The sequence below is a fragment of the Panthera onca genome, chromosome C2, assembly GCF_046562875.1.
Source record: "Panthera onca isolate mPanOnc1 chromosome C2, mPanOnc1 haplotype 2, whole genome shotgun sequence".
In the NCBI taxonomy this organism is placed as follows: domain Eukaryota; kingdom Metazoa; phylum Chordata; class Mammalia; order Carnivora; family Felidae; genus Panthera; species Panthera onca.
The window spans coordinates 82,067,036-82,084,160 of record NC_138347.1 but is presented as its reverse complement, the minus strand read 5'-3'; the positions used below and the strand labels follow the sequence as shown (position 1 = coordinate 82,084,160).

At 38.4% G+C, this 17,125-nt stretch overlaps 1 protein-coding gene across 11 annotated transcripts in view; it reads left to right on the top strand.

Annotated features, from left to right (window-relative positions):
- Positions 1–17,125, top strand: part of MAP3K13 (mitogen-activated protein kinase kinase kinase 13) — a 170,420-nt gene that overhangs the window by 101,506 nt on the left and 51,789 nt on the right. Inside the window, exon 1 of one of the 11 annotated variants that reach the window (XM_078453158.2) lies at positions 6,782–6,881. The exons of the other annotated variants lie outside the window; for them this stretch is intronic. The gene's annotated coding sequence lies outside the window, so the exon portion shown is untranslated. Of the gene's footprint in view, positions 1–6,781; positions 6,882–17,125 lie in introns of those variants that run through there. 11 annotated transcript variants of the gene reach the window in all.

Sequence of the window (17,125 nt, the reverse complement as noted above, 5' to 3'; positions counted from 1 at the left end):
AATTACAGCCCCTTCAAAGCTATTGTCACAGACAAACTTTTAGGCCAAAAGGGCCACTGGCATTTTGTACGTTCTTTGGGTAGAGTTGTTTCTTCTTGTCCTCACTTTACAAGGTGTTGTGGCTATAGATCATGCTATATTTTAAGAACAGCTAAACATGCCAGTAGTTACTGAGAACCAGAAAAGTGGGAGGATGCTTCCACATAGCCAGAATAGGCATCATAAAGTCCATGTACCAACCCTTATAGTTTACTTATAAGAAGATTCTTCAAGCCTTCGTATAAAACCCAGTTGCTAACGGTGCCTGGGTGGCTCAGTGGGTTAAGCCACTGACTCTTGATATTGGTTCAGGTGTGAGGCTCGGGTCGTGATCTCGCAATGTGGGATCCAGCCCCATGTCAGGCTCCATGCTGAATGTGGAAACTGCTTGGGATTCTCTCTCTCCTTCTCTCTTGGCCCCTCCCCTGCTCACTCTCTCTCGGGTGTGCTCTCTCTCTCTCAAACTAAATAAATAACGTTAAAAAAAATTGCTATTATTATGCACATATTTTTAACAAGTTTGGTTATCTGGTTTTAAGCCCAGGACAAATTATAAGGATATACTAACTACTCAGGCTGATTTACCAAGAGCTATGAAAAGCGATGGCTCCTGAGTTAACTAGTGGCTTCAAACCAGACACTGAAACAGAAGAAAACTCAAATTAACAAAACAAGTACAATAATAAAGCAATCATTAGGATTTCAAAAGGATTTTCCATTTTGTAAATAGATTTACCGGTATTATTTCAATGTTTATTTATTTTTGAGAGAGAGAGAGAGACAGAATGCGAGTGGGTTAGGGGCAGAGAGAGAGGGAGACACGGAATCTGAAGCAGGCTCCAGGCTCCGAGCTGTCAGCACAGATCCCGACGCGGGGCTCAACCTCACAAGCCATGAGATCATGACCTGAGTCGAAGCTGGACGTTTAACCGACTGAGCCACCCAGGCGCCCCATTACCAGTATTATTTCAAATAGTAACTTGTATTGGGAATTTTTTAATGTTTTCTTTTTTAAAAAAATGATTTATGCACCACTTTTTAGAGACAGATATTTTTAAAACATGCACTTGTAATGAGTTCAGATTATAATTTCTGAAGGGAGACAGTGAAATACATCTTTAAATTCCATCCTATGTAATATTAATCTTTGTATTGAGGGACTACATCCTGGTTTCTGTCACAGTTATTATTTGACATTTATTTTTCTTTCCATTAGAACTGTCTTATTCATTTATTATTTTTTAACACTTAGAATAAATATTTAATATTTATTGATGTTCTTCTTTGTCATCCTCACCTTGAACAGATGGGACTTATCAAGGATCCTTTAGTAGTCTGCAAATTTCAGCTATATATTGGGAATAGAAATGGAAACTACCCCAATGAATAATTAAGTAACAGATTTAGATTACTCTCTAGCATAAAGTCAAATTCACGTTCCAAAACAATGACATGGGACAGGTGAAAAATGATTGATCTTTGCCAATTTCAAATTTCTATTCTTGGTAAAACCCAAAATGTTCTATCATACATTTTGAAGGGTATCATCTGGATTGAATCATTATCTTAAAAAATTAAAACTTAGGACTGCTTCTGTGAGCAAAAACAGTATTAAGTGAGGAGAACAGAACAATGTTAAAAGTCTAAAGCAATAGGATTTTATTGTGATTTTAATTACTTCTCAGTTAGAATTGGACCTTGGATCCAGAGTCTAGAGTTCTTTGCTCCTCTTGGAATTTTTATCCTGGTTATCTGTAATGCAGTCATCTCTGAGAAGTGACAAGAGCTGTTGGTGATTTAGTAGCAACTTCTGGTTGTGTTCACTCTTCCCTCCATTAGCCTTTTCCTACTTCTCTGCCTTTTACCTTCACTCGTCCTGTGATTAGAGAGTTCAAAGAAGGGTAACTATGAAAATAGCAATGACACAATTTCAACTCTGAATTCTCCACAAATGACTGTTGAAACTGCTTAGGTACTTGAAAATTATTCCTTTGTGGCACAAAAACAGACACATAGACCAATGGAATAGAATTGAAACCCCAGAACTAGACCCACAAACGTATGGCCAACTAATCTTTGACAAAGCAGGAAAGAACATCCAATGGAAAAAAGACAGTCTCTTTAACAAATGGTGCTGGGAGAACTGGACAGCAACATGCAGAAGGTTGAAACTAGACCACTTTCTCACACCATTCACAAAAATAAACTCAAAATGGATAAAGGACCTGAATGCGAGACAGGAAACCATCAAAACCCTAGAGGAGAAAGCAGGAAAAGACCTCTCTGACCTCAGCCGTAGCAATCTCTTAACTCGACACATCCCCAAAGGCAAGGGAATTAAAAGCAAAAATGAATTACTGGGACCTTATGAAGATAAAAATCTTCTGCACAGCAAAGGAAACAACCAACAAAACTAAAAGGCAACCAACGGAATGGGAAAAGATATTTGCAAATGACATATCAGACAAAGGGCTAGTATCCAAAATCTATAAAGAGGTCACCAAACTCCACACCCAAAAAACAAATAACCCAGTGAAGAAATGGGCAGAAAACATGAATAGACACTTCTCTAAAGAAGACATCCGGATGGCCAACAGGCACATGAAAAGATGCTCAACGTCGCTCCTTATCAGGGAAATACAAATCAAAACCACACTCAGATATCACCTCACGCCAGTCAGAGTGGCCAAAATGAACAAATCAGGAGACTATAGATGCTGGAGAGGATGTGGAGAAACGGGAACCCTCTTGCACTGTTGGTGGGAATGCAAATTGGTGCAGCCACTCTGGAAAACAGTGTGGAGGTTCCTCAGAAAATTAAAAATAGACCTACCCGGGGTGGGAGGGAGGGCAGGGTGGGAGGGAGGGCAGGGTGGGTGATGGGTATTGAGGAGGGCACCTTTTGGGATGAGCACTGGGTGTTGTATGGAAACCAATTTGACAGTAAATTTCATATATTAAAAAAGAAAAAAAAAAAGAAAAAAAAAAATAGACCTACCCTATGACCCAGCAATAGCACTGCTAGGAATTTACCCAAGGGATACAGGAGTACTGATGCATAGGGGCACTTGTGCCCCAATGTTTACAGCAGCACTCTGAACAATAGCCAAATTATGGAGTCTAAATGTCCATCAACTGATGAATGGATAAAGAAATTGTGGTTTATATACACAATGGAGTACTACAGGGCGATGAGAAAGAACAAAATATGGCCCTTTGTAACAACGTGGATGGAACTGGAGAGTGTGATGCTAAGTGAAATAAGCCATACAGAGAAAGACAGATACCATATGTTTTCACTCTTATGTGGATCCTAAGAAACTTAACAGAAACCCATGGGGGAGGGGAAGGGGGAAAAAAAAAAGAGGTTAGAGTGGGAGAGAGCCAAAGCATAAGAGACTCGTAAAAACTGAGAACAAACTGAGGGTTGATGGGGGAGTGGGAGGGAGGGGAGGGTGGGTGATGGGTATTGAGGAGGGCACCTTTTGGGATGAGCACTGGGTGTTGTATGGAAACCAATTTGACAATAAATTTCATATATTGAAAAAAAAAGAAAGTACCCATTACTAGTAAGCATGTTAGGAAATGGGCAGTCTTACACATTGCTGGCTGGATATTCGGTTGTTACCATTTTTGAAAGTTATTGTGCAATATAAAAAAATATATACATATGCTTTGACTTAACCATCCAATTTCAGAGGATCTCTGAAAAGCAAACATCAGGAGGTAGAGATCAGATGCATGTTACAGCTCATTTGCCTCAGTGTCTTCCAGTGCTCTAAACTGGAAACCAAATCAGTTTCTGCCATCAGGGAGAGATTAGTTATGCCACATCCATACTAGAGAAGACTGTGCAGCTATTTAAAAAAATATATTTTATTGCTATCTGCCAACTTGGAGAGGTGTCCATGATGCAGTGATAAGCAAGAAGGCCAAGTTGCAGAATGATATGTACAATACACTTCATTTTCAAAAGATGAGATTTTGCATATGTCTGTATGTGAGTGTGCATGTCTGGATGGGTATAGAGAAGGTACTGGAAGGATATTGAATGTTAATATTACCTTGGAATAAAAGGGACTCTGGGTGGAAAAAAAAAAAGAAAATTATTCCTTTGGCTCCTTTCATTATTTTGGACACCTGGTTATGGTCTCCTGGAAAATCTTTTTAAAAAAAAATCTCAGATTTAATCCTGGCAAACCATCACTGGGATGAGATGTATTTAAAGCATTTAATTCACAGGCATTACTAAAATATGAGAGCAAACCTGTTATTTTAAAAGAAGTAATCGTGGGGCGCCTGGGTGGCTCAGTCGGTTAACTGGCCGACTTCGGCTCAGGGCATGATCTCGAGGTCCGTGGGTTCGAGCCCCGCGTCGGGCTCTGTGCTGATGGCTCAGAGCCTGGAGCCTGCTTCAGATTCTGTGTCTCCCTCTCTCTCTCTCTGACCCTCCCCCGTTAATGCTGTGCCTCTCTCTGTCTCAAAAATAAATAAACGTTAAAAAAAAAAATAAAAAAAAAATAAAAGAAGTAATCGAGTTCTATGCATTTAGCAAAGCCTCATGTACAAAGGGAAGCCACAATACTTATTAATTCTCACAACAAACAAATCTATTCAGGTGAATAAAACACACAGGGCACAGCTGTACAAAGAACCTGTGGTGACGGAAATGTTCTATTTTGCACTGTCCGGTATGGTTGCCGCTAGCCACATGTGGCTCCTGAGCACTTGAAATGGACCTGAGCAACTTAGGAACCGAATTTTAATTTAATTTTAATGGATTTTAAGTTAAATAACCACATGTAACTGGAAGCTACAGTATTAGACAGCGCAGGCATAGAGGTTTAGTGTTAAAATATAATGGAGTCAACCCTACAGAAGATGGGCATATTTTAGAATTCTCCACTTATCTTTATTTGTTACCAGGAAGTTTTAGCTTTATCCTAAATGTAGAACCTCAGCCTGAAGCAAAATGTGAGTTGAGTCCATATTTTTCTGACTTAGACATTTCTTAATTAAATAGAAGCCCATTAGAATATTGACAGTAGAGTGTTGTGAGTGGGGCCATGGGCTTGGACTAAAAGCTCAGGCCCAGGCTTTGGGACTGGAACTGGAGCTGGGTTCACCTCCTGTCTTTACCACTTAGTAGTTGTAGTGAATTATTTGAACTCTCAGTGCATCACTTTCTTATCAGTTCTTATCAGGTTAGTAATAATGCTGTTCTCAAAGGGTTGATGTGAGGATTAAAAAAGTTAATACAGGTGACATGGGCAGAAGAATGAGTGGCAATAATCTCAACAAATGTTAGCTATTGATTTTAATATATTGTTTTTCATATTGCTCTCTCTGTGTGAATGTGTGTGTTGGTGTGTATGTAAAGTTCTCCCATCCAAAAAGTAAACTGCATCATATTATATCAGGTTCTGAACTAAATTTTGAAGCTAGAAGGAAGGGAAAGAGGAGGGATGAGGTACAGATATAAATGATACTTGCATTCTCCTAGCGAATTGACAAACTAATGAGAATGAGTTACTTCTGTTGAAAAATGGGAGTCATGACCTAACGTTTGCTCCCCACAATTCTAACAATCTATGGTTCTATCATTCCTAAGTGATGCAGGGAAGGCAGAAGGACCCCTGTTGACTTCTTGTTTGCCAAGTACATGTAGGACTTGCCCAGGAGCAGTATGCAGGACCTAGTGCTTTGTGGGAAATTCCAAATATACCCTTGGAAGTCTTTTACTGATGCTCTCCAATAGCTCTGTTATACCAAGGTGGCAATGTATTATTTGGTTTAATGTTATATAGCATAAAACAAGTATTGAATGCATTATATTCGTATCTCTACTTCTGTTATATTTTACTATCCAACTAAATAGTCCAAATAATGACTGTAAATTTAATGGGAAAATAGAACTTTAATAATACAATTTTATTAAAAAATATTTTCTCTTCTCTCTCACTTGCTGAGAGTCATAAACAGTAGCTCCCGACTGCAGAGCCAATGAGTTCTTACCAAGCAGTACACTATCCCTCACCTCCCTATGGTTGGCATATATTTTAATAGGAACAACTAGCATCAGAATACTACTTCATAGCTTAAAAAGCTCTTTCATGCCTATTATCTCATTTAATACTCACATAAGTCCTATGAAGATGCCCATTTTTCAGAACCCATGTGTAGTAGACGGCCTCCGCTATAAGTATTTAATCACAGTATCTATATATCATTTAGTTTTTATTGATGAAATACTTTTTTTTTTGGAACATATTACATAGTATTGAGACTCATGTATAGAATTTTGCATGTTTAGAAGGGAAAATACCCCCCATACTTCAGCCCAGGCGGAAGGAATAGTTGTCCAACAGACACCCAACTGCTGTAGAGCCCATGACTGATACCAGAGTTCAAATTTTCTCACCAAACCAAAAAATTCAGAAGCCAGATGTAGACCTCTTAATAGCTGAGGCTCAGCACAGTGGGTTGCATTTCCAACTTTGACCCTTATGTGTCTACCTGTAGCAGCAGGATCTCCACTGGTGTGGGGCTTAGGATCAGATCCACTTTCTGTCCTGCTCAAATCACCCTGTTCTGTGTCCCTGGAGGTTGACTTGTCTGGACTGCATCAGTGGACTTTCTCGTCCTCTGGTTCTCTGTTGGGTTCAACCATTGGCAAACACCTGCAGGGTCTTTGAAAGCAAAAGGAAAGTGAAATTGTGGTTCAATATTAACTCCACTGACTCTCTCCTTATCAGGTCAGTGCACCATGGTTGCATCCCTCTACCAAAGGCCACAGCTCTTGTTGGATGACCTTCTTGTATAGCTACACTCTCCAGGTTCTGGTGAGCATTCTTTCCCCTCCCCAGTTAAAGCCTACTGGCTATTACTAGCTTTGGGGCATAATACCATCCCTGTGGCTTTTTCTGTCCTGACTTTTGTAAGCAGTCTCATTAAATTCTCACTTGCCCCATTTGTTAGGGCCTGGGCTAACATAGGGTCCTTCTTCAGTGATAGTGCCTGCTTCTACTGCTTGCTCATCATGCAAGCAGTATTCACACATACTTCAGAAAATCCTAAGTCAGAAAAATGATTATACACAACATAAAAAATTTCCTTCAATTTCGTCCCCAGCACATTTGGAATATGAATTAATCTCTAATTGGATTCTGCTTATTTTGTTCTTTAGAAACATACCTCATCTACAAAGGAAGATACAGGTGACATAGTAAACAAATGTAGTTAATGTGTATCCTAAGACTCTGATACTTATAAGAAGTAATTATTAATTATGTGTTTATCCTCAACATCAAAGTACTAACTTGTGCTACTCATACTGTCTCCTAATTTGGGGATTATTATGGTCTCAACAGCTGTAATTCTTCAACTTACATCCAAAAAAGATTTCTTTTTTCTTTGAAAACTAGAAAATGCATAGAGACTACAAGAATAGTCAGAGGAGACTCAGGGCCTCAGGCCAATGAATAGTGATGTCAAATCCTGCAGGCTAGGCCATTACTTATTTCTGGGCTAAGCTGCTCTACTTAACCCCTTGGAAATAAGAGGTCTTATGGGACACCTTGGTGGCTCAGTCAGTTGAGCATCTGATTCTTGATCTCAAATCAGGTCATGTTCCCAGGGTCATGGGATCGAGCCCTGTGTTGGGCTCTGTGGAGCCTGCTTAAGATTCTCTCTTTCTTTTTCTCTCCCCCTCTCTCCCCCCACCCACTCTGCTCCTCTCCCCTGCTTGCTTGCTTGTTCTCTCTAAAGAAAGGAAAGTTCTTTTTATTATAAAATTGAAATAACCATCCTTTGGGACAACCTTAAGGTTTTCTTTTTCCAAAGTTATAGCCATGAAGTAACTGAGGACAAATTGTTTTAATATTCTCTGTGCAGTCAAGGAAACCATCAACAAAACAAAAAGGCAACCTACTGAATGGGAGAAGATATTTGCAAATGAAATATCTGATAAAGGGTTATTATCCAAAATATGTAAAGAAATTATAAAGCTTAACACCAACAAAACAATCTGATTTAAAAATGGCCAGAGGACCTGAATAGACATTTTTCAAAAGAAGACATATAGATGGCCAATAGACATGTGGCCAATAGACACATATAGATGGCCAATAGACACACTTATTATCAGGAAAATCAAATCAAGACCACAATGAGATATCACCTTATACCTGTCAGAATGGCTAGAAGCAAAAAGACAAGAAATAGAGTTGCCTGAGTTAAGCATCCAGCTCTGGCTCAGGTCATGATCTCGCAGTCCGTGAGTTCAAGCCCTGTGTCAGGCTCTGTGCTGACAGTTTGGAGCCTGGAGCCTGCTTTGGATTCTGTGTCTTCCTCTCTCTCTGCCCCTCCCCCACTCATTCTCTCTCTCTCTCTCTCTCTCTCTCTCTCTCTCATAAACATTAAAAAAAAATTTTAAGACAAGAAATAAAAAGTGTTGGTGAGGATATGGAAAAGGAGGAACACTTGCGCACTGTTGGTAGGAATGTAAATTGGTGCACCCACTGTGGAAAACAGTATAGAGGTTCCCCAAAAAATTAAAAACAGAAATACCATACAATCCAGTAGTTAGTTCCGCTACTGTGTGTTTACCCAAAGGAAATGAAAACACTAATTAAAAAAGATAAATGTACCCCTATGTTTATTGCATGACTATTTTCAATAGCTAAGATGTGGAAGCAATTTGTGTCCATTGATTAGATGAATGGATAAAGATGTGGTATGTGTGTGTATTTATGTGTATGTGGGTGTGTATATATGTGTGTGTACACACATACACACAGGAATATTGCTTAGCCATAAAAAAAAGATGAGATCTCGCCATTTGGGACAACATGGATGGACCCTATAGGGTATTATTCTAAGTGAAATAAGTCAGGCAGAGAAAGACAAATACCATGTGATTTCACTTATATGTGGAACCTAAAAAACAAAACAAATGAACAAACAAAAAACAGAGACAGACTCATAAATACAGAGAACAAACTAATGGTTGCCAGAAATCAGGAGGAGGGATGGACAAAATGGGTCAGGGGAAGTGGGAGATACAGACTTTCAGTTATGGAGTGAATAAATCATGAGTATGAAAGGTACAGCATGGGGAATACAGTCAATGGTATTGTACTAGCGTTATATGGGGACAGATGGCGACTACATTTATGGTGAGCACAGCATAACATATAGAGTTGTTGAATCACTATGTTGTATGAATTGTGTCAACTCTATTTCAGTTTTAAAAAGATAAATTAATAATAATAATAAAGTATATGTTTTCATAGATGGCCTAATCTCGTTGACCAAACTTCCCACTTCTCACACCTCACAGTCCTCCAAGTATTTTTCATTAGCTTACCCCAATGTTTACAAATCCTCCTGCTTTTTGTCCCTCTCCTCTATTGCAATAGTTTTTTTTTTTAATTTTTTTTTAACGTTTTATTTATTTTTGAGACAGGGAGAGACAAAGCATGAACGGGGGAGGGTCAGAGAGAGAGGGAGACACAGAATCCGAAACAGGCTCCAGGCTCTGAGCTGTCAGCACAGAGCCTGACTCGGGGCTCGAACCCACGGAGTGCGAGATCATGACCTGAGCCGAAGTCGGACGCTCAACTGACTGAACCACCCAGGCGCCCCTATTGCAATAGTTTTAAATAAAGTCTTTCTTGCCTTTTTAACTGTTAAATTAAATTTTAAAATAAAATATATGTTTTTATTTGATCTTACTCCTTTAATTATATAGTTATTATTAATAAGCATATACTTTCTTACTTAAAAATAAAATGTTTGTTAATTTAAAATATAAATAGGAGACTTTTACTGAGTGCTTACTCTGTGCCAGGTAGTATGTTAAGCACTCCGCAAGTGTTATTTAATCCTCATTACAACCCTATGAGGGTTTTTGGTAACGGAAACTGAGGCACACAAAGATAAGAAACTTTCCCATGGACAGAATCAGCATTAGGACCCAGAGAGTTTGAATCCAGAGCTCACTCATTTTACTACAATATTAAATTTATCACGTAAGGACTATTTTTTATAATTTTTCTAAGTTTGTGGGAAGTTGCCATTGTACAGAGTTCTCTAGGCTTAGAGCTACAGCAAACTTTTTAGACTCTGCCCTGGACATAAGCCTTCCTTAGGAAAGTGAAGGCAAACTGCCTGAAGGTAGTAACATTGCTGAAAGTTAGGTGACACAAGAGTGGGGTTAGGCAATCCCTGAAAGGCAGAGCACCTAACATGGTGTGAAACCATCCATATCTCTAGGGAAGAACATTCCATGATCTCCCTTGGGACCATGGTTCTGCAATGATTCTCTTATGTTCTAATTGCCCTTTTGTTTAAAGTATAAGCAGCCTTTTCCTAGAGATATTTTCTTGAATCAATAAAATTAACTCCTAATTTAACATAGCAATTTAGAAACATGGCAATTTTTTTCTCCCAAATATTGAAATGACATAGCATTGATACTCTCCTAAACATTACTATAGCTACATACAGCCTTCCCTCTTTTTTCAATTTAATTAAACCCTGGAATGTAAAAAAAATAAATAAAAAATAAAAATAACTGCTATAATTAAATTACAGACAAAGGAAATTAAATATGAAAAAGAAGCTGCATACACTTGAGATTATCCTCTTCTGTTTTCCATCTTACTTTTGCCCTTTTGACCCCATGTCTCTGTTTATTGATTCTTTGTGTCTTCATTTATAATTTCATATGAATGTAAAAAGCTCAATGTGCCTCAGTTTCTAAGTGTATTGATCTTTCCCCGCCTTCTTTTCCTCTTTTTCTCACTTTTCCACTTACGAAAAACTTACCTTCCATTTTCCCTTTTTCTCATGTCCCTTGATTTCACATATATATTGAGCATATTGACATATGTCTTCTTATTCTAGTTTTTCTAGTTAAAGACTTGGATAGTCAGCAAGTATTGAGGATTCAGTGCGTATTGGGTGTGTTATCTATACATGATCTCATGCAATTCTCTAGTCTCTTAAGTGCGTGGGATCTGGTGTTATACCAGTTATGGATATAATGAAATTGAGGTTTAGAGAGTTCAGCGCAAGTTAATGATGAGGATTTGAATCCAGGTCTATCTTCCTACAGTGCTTTCCCTCCTATCCCCTCACAATATTGCTCTCCATATCATGAAGTGTATAGAAGGTTCTGAATTGATTGATTGGGAAATAATTTTAAAGTGTGCATTATAGCCCAAATTTTTAAAAATAATTTTAATTCTAAATAATAATTAAAAAAAATTTTTTTAACGTTTTATTTATTTTTGAGACAGGGAGAGACAGAGCATGAACGGGGGAGGGTCAGAGAGAGGGAGACACAGAATCCAAAACAGGCTCCAGGCTTCGAGCTGTCAGCACAGAGCCCGACGTGGGGCTCGAACTCACGGACCGCGAGATCATGACCTGAGCCGAAGTTGGCCGTTCAACCGACTGAGCCACCCAAGCGCCCCTTAAATAATAATTTTAAATTAATTTCCACTGTCATTTCAGTTGTCCTCCTGAACTATTTATCTTTTTATGCTATTAGTCATTTAAAATTTTATTTTATTTTTGTTATGTTTTTGTTGAAGGATAGTAGAGTTGACACAGTGTTCCATTAGTTTCACGTGCACAGCATAGTGATCAACAACTCTATATGCTACGCTATGCTCACTACTATTGTAGCTACCATCTGTTAACCATATAACGCTCTTACAATACCATTGACTGTATTCCCATGACTTATTCATTCCATGACTGGAAGCCTGTACCTCTCACTCCCTATCACCCAGTTTGCCGATTTCCCCACCTCCCTCTGGCATCCACCAGTCTGATGAATTATTTATCTTAGAGCCATAGATATCCAAAAAGAGAAGGGGAAGGCATAAACTAATAGGCAAAGAAAAGAAGAAAAGGGACTAGCATTCATTGAGTGCTTACTGTGTACTGGAAGCTTTTACCAGGGACTAATTCAAGTTCATAATTCTACGTATTTTGTAAGCCTCCTTTTCCTTTTTTTTTTTTAATTAGGGTATTTCTCTATCTTCTACTTTTCCACGGATAGCTGTTTTGCTCACAGTTCCTAAAGGTAATCCTTTACCAAAGGGCGTTTTTGTGATCCTAAATGCAAGAGTTCTAGTGCCTTTGCATGTTATTCATCTTGACCTTAGAAGTTGGAAATAATCACAACACTTAGATACACCCTTGTCTCTTCATCTGTCTTGAGTTTCCAGTCTCTTAGTCATGATTATGCTACCTTCTCCAGCTTGATTATGATCCTTACTAGTCAAAAAGGTAAAAACAAAATAGGAGTTGTCAACTTTTGTTTCCTCGTTGTCATCTGTTTTTATTCTTTTGTTTTCAGTTTATAATTATTCTTAAGCTGTTTGCAAGCCTTAGCAAACACTGACAGTTAGGTTTCTCAACAACGTCCTTAACATTTCATATGATTTTTCGTATATGCAAAAGTAGTAAAGCTTTTAGTCTATGTGTATAAAGCAACAGATATTTGGATTGAAAACTTCTTACTAAAAGAGTAATGCATGCTAATACTAGAAATTTGGGGAAATATAAAACATTTAAAAGAACAACAGTGATAACCACTGTTGACCTTTTAAACCTATTTTCTTATGTTCTTGGAATGCATATATAATTATTTTTGTATTTATTAATGTTTGTATATTTAAAGGCATATATGTCTATATCTTACTATTTAAGACATTTTAAGTAAACTTATCTAGCTACTACAAGTCAGATTTAGGTCAGAAAATGTAGATTCTATTCTGGAATATTTGTACTTACCATAGTCCATACTATTTATTAAAGACTTATGAAGTTATGGGGAAATCATTTCTTTAGTCAAGAAATATGTTTAGCATTTGAGGCATTTAGCATTTAAGGTATATTTGAAGCCTCACAAGTTTCTATTTCTTGATAAATTTATAGTCTACAACTCTGAAAATAAAGCATCTTTATTCATTTTTAAACCTACATAATAATAGGGGTGCCTGGTAGGCTCAGTCGGTTAAGTGTCTGACTTTGATTCAGGTCATGATCTCATGGTTTGTGAGTTAGAGCCCCACATCGGGCTCTGTGGTGACAGGGTAGAGTCTGCTTCAGATCTTCTGTCTCCCTCTCCCTCTGCCCTTCCCTCCATCTCAAAAATAAGTAAACATTTAAAAATTTTATTTAAAAAAACCTACATAAAAATTATTTTAGCTTTAATCATGATTGTATTTATAGGTACTAGTATTCAGAAAGTAATATTACCATGGAGAATTTGCCGTTTTGTAATTGTTATATTTTGTTGGCTGTAGCATACTTTCAATATTATTAAGTATTCATAATCTTAATGAAAAATATATGTAAATTTTAGGCACTGAAGCAATATTTTTGAATGCATGATTGTTGAATGAAATACTATAAAGATGAGGAATGAGGTAGGTCAGTGAATTTGGTTGATATGAGGTTATTGTCCTTTCAAATAGGAGTTTCAGTAGACGATTCCCAGTTAAGAGAGCAAGTTAGAGGTAAGGTGCAATTGTAGACAACTCTTTTTTTAAGTTTAAACTCATTCTTTTTTGTAAGAAAAAAACTTTTTAATGTTTATTTAGTTTTGAGAGAGAGAGAGACAGACAGAGTACAAGCAGGGGAGGGGCAGAGAGAGAGGGAGACACAGGATCTGAAGCAGGCTCCAAGCTTTGAGCTGTTAGCACAGAGCCTGACGTGGGGCTCGAACTCACAAAATGTGAGATCACGACCTGAGCTGAAGTCTGGTGCTTAACCGACTGAGCCACCCAGATGCCTCTGTTTGAACTCATTCTAAAAGCACTAAATTGTTATTCTCTCGCCCCACGTTTTATGTATATTATCTTATACTTTACATTCTTTAATTTTGTGAATCTTTTGACTGATTTTCATAGCTATAATTGATTTTATTTATTTTGTGCTTTAACCTCTGTACTGGTTTTATAAGTGATTAATCTACTACTTTTATTATGTTTCTATTTACCTGTGAAATTTTTTCCTTTCATAATTTTCTTTCTTCTGATTATAGGCTTTTCTTTATACTCGAAGAACTCCCTTTAACATTTCTTGTAAGGCTGATTTAGTGATGTTGAATTCTCAAAGTTCTGTTTGGGAAACTCTGTCTCTTCTTCTATTGTAAATGGTAGCCTTCCTGGATAGAGTATTCTTGGTTGCAGGGTTTTTTTCTTTCAGGACTTTGAGTATTTCATGCCACTCCCTCTGGCCTGCAAAGATTCTGTTGAAAAATGAGCTGATAGCTTTATGGGGTTTCCCTTGTATGTACCTATTTTCTTTTCCCTTGACACTTTTAAAATTCTCTATCACTACTTTTGGCCATTTTAATAATTATGTGTCTTGGTGTAGACCTCTTTGGGTTGATTTGTTTGGGGACTCTCTGTGCTTCCTGGATCTGGATTTCTGTTTACTTCACCATATTAGGGAAGTTTTTAGCTATTATTTCTTCAAATAAATTTTTTTGCTCCTTTTTCAGTCTCTTCTTCTGGGATCCCTATAATGCAAATGTTATTATGCATGATGATGTCACTGAGTTCCCTTAACCTATTCTCATTTTTAATTATTCATTTTCCTTTTTGCTTTTCATCTTGATTGCTTTTCATTACCCTGTCCTCCAGGTAGCTGATATGTTCTTCTGCTCCTCTAATCTGCTCCTCATTACCTCTAGTGTGTTTTTAACTTCAGTTATTGAGCTCTTCATGTCTTATTGGTTCTTTTTTATATTTTCTATCTCTTTGTTGAAGATCTCACTGAGATCCTTCACTCTTTTCTCAAGTTGAGTGAGTATCTTTATGACCATTACTTTCAGTTCTTTATCAGGAATATTGCTTATCTCTGTTTCATTTAGCTCTCTTGCTGTGACTTTGTCATGTCCCTTCATTAGGACATATCCCTCTGTCTCCTCATTTTATCTCTCTGTGTCTGTTTCTGTGTGTTAGGAAAGTCATTTATGTCTCCTGATCTTGAAAAAATAGTGGCCTTTTGAAGAAGAGGTCTTGTTGTGCCCTGTAGCATAGTGTCCGCTGTTCACCAAAACCAGCACTTCAGGGGAATCTCCTATGTGGGTTGTGTGCACCTTACTGTTGTGGCTGAGCCTCATTTGCCTTCAGTCCATTTAGCTGCAATGGCCCACTTTGCCTGTCGTGGGCCAGGTTTGGTTCCTGTGCTAAAGGGCAGGTCTGGGGCTGCTGTAAGCTTGTATTTGGTCAGTGTCAACAGTAAGACCAGATACCTGCCCTCAGTTCATTTGCCCAGGCCACAATCAAATGCAGGACACTCTCCCCACATTGTCCCCTGAGAAGCTTTCATTGATGGGCAGTCCTGCAGACAAACTGGATACCTGCCTCCAATCCCTCTGCCTGGGCTGCAGTGACCCTGAACTCCAGGGCTCTCTCCCTATGCTGCCTTTGAGAGGTTTTTGTTGGTAGGCAAGGCCAGCAGTAGGATCAGATGACTGCCCCCAGACTGTATGTTGGGGCTACAGATGTACTGATTGGCAGGGCACTCTCCACGCTGTCAGTTATAAGGTTTGCCTCCTGTGGCTGTAGTGGAACTGGTGTGTGTGGTTACCTTCCCCTCTCCAGGGCAGGAGTCACTTTGCAGTGGTGCTGGTCCCTACTGGGGCTGCTTGCAGGATGAGAAGTTGCTGGAGCTGCTTTGTAGGGATGTGTAGGCCACTCTTTTGATCTAATTTAAATCACATACTTATGATTTTTTATGTTCCATTAGAAAAAGCTATCTATTTTTTTCTTTAAGTTCAAATCAGGATCTTATTAACAGACCTCTAGCCTGGGGAGATCAATTTTATGTTATTACTACAAACAAGTAGCTTAATCCCAGTTTTAAAATGGGAATGATGCCTTAGTAGCAGAAATGTCTCTTATGCCCTAGATACTGTTATATGAATTGTAGAGATGGAAGAGTTGGATTTATTTTAAGGCCAGAAAATGCCAAGCAAAGAGAAGACAGCTTGGGGATAGCTTAACGCCATTCAAGAAATCTCAGCAATAATTCTTAATTTATAATTTTATTCAATTTTAGTTATACCAAAAACTTTATCTATGGGGCAAATTCTTCCAAAATCTTTGACATACTCATATTTATGGTATAAAACTCAAAACCTAATCTATTATAAAAGTACCCTTTATTAGCAACTTGGAAATTTTTGTATTATATAAGAAAAACACAAGAACTCAAGGGCTATCTGGCCACATCGCTTCTTCCATTCCCTTTTCTCTGTGCCGAATCCATTTTGGCACAAAGCCAAGGTAATTTCCAGAAATTGGCAGTGCCCTGGCAAATGCACAGCTGCTACCGTCTCCAGCCCCTACCTACTAATTTTGCACAAACCACTTCCTCCTCTTGGAGCTGAGAAATTCACAGGGCAAGGGAAATGTGCCGGGAGGGCAGATATGGAAGCACTACCTTGTGCCTCTGGCAGATTCAAAAGCCCTTAAAGGTAACAGCAGCATCACCTCCCCTGCACCCCTGCTCACAGAGCTTCCTACTGAGAAAGGTGACATTCCAACCTTTCCCTTTTACCCTCCTGCTCTTCCTTATCTTTCTCCATTTGACTCTCAATGTTTAAAGATTTTGCCTCATTTTTTTTTTCTGTTTTCATTTTTAATATTTTCTGGTCAATACTAGCTTTGACTTCTCATGAATTAAAAGATCCAAACAGTTGCCATGAGGGTGCCTGAGCCAAATCTGGACAGGGAGAGAGGCACTGAGATGGCAAAGGAGCAGTTAGAGTGGGGCTGCCTGTGTTGCCTGTTTGCACTTACCAGCTTCTTCACTGTGCAGTGGCAGTGTGTGGGTGTGTTCACATACACACAGGTAAAATTTAGCTATCTTTACCCTCCTACACTCTTCTTAAACGTAGTCAGCTCTGCTCATATTTTAAGACAGTCACGGAATGATTTATTTCCCTTTGTTCTTGTGCCTCTCCATTTCTCTGCCTTTGTTGGTTGAGATTGGACCTGATATTCTTGGTGAACAGAGGGAAGCCTCTTGGACTGTACACATCTTTATACAC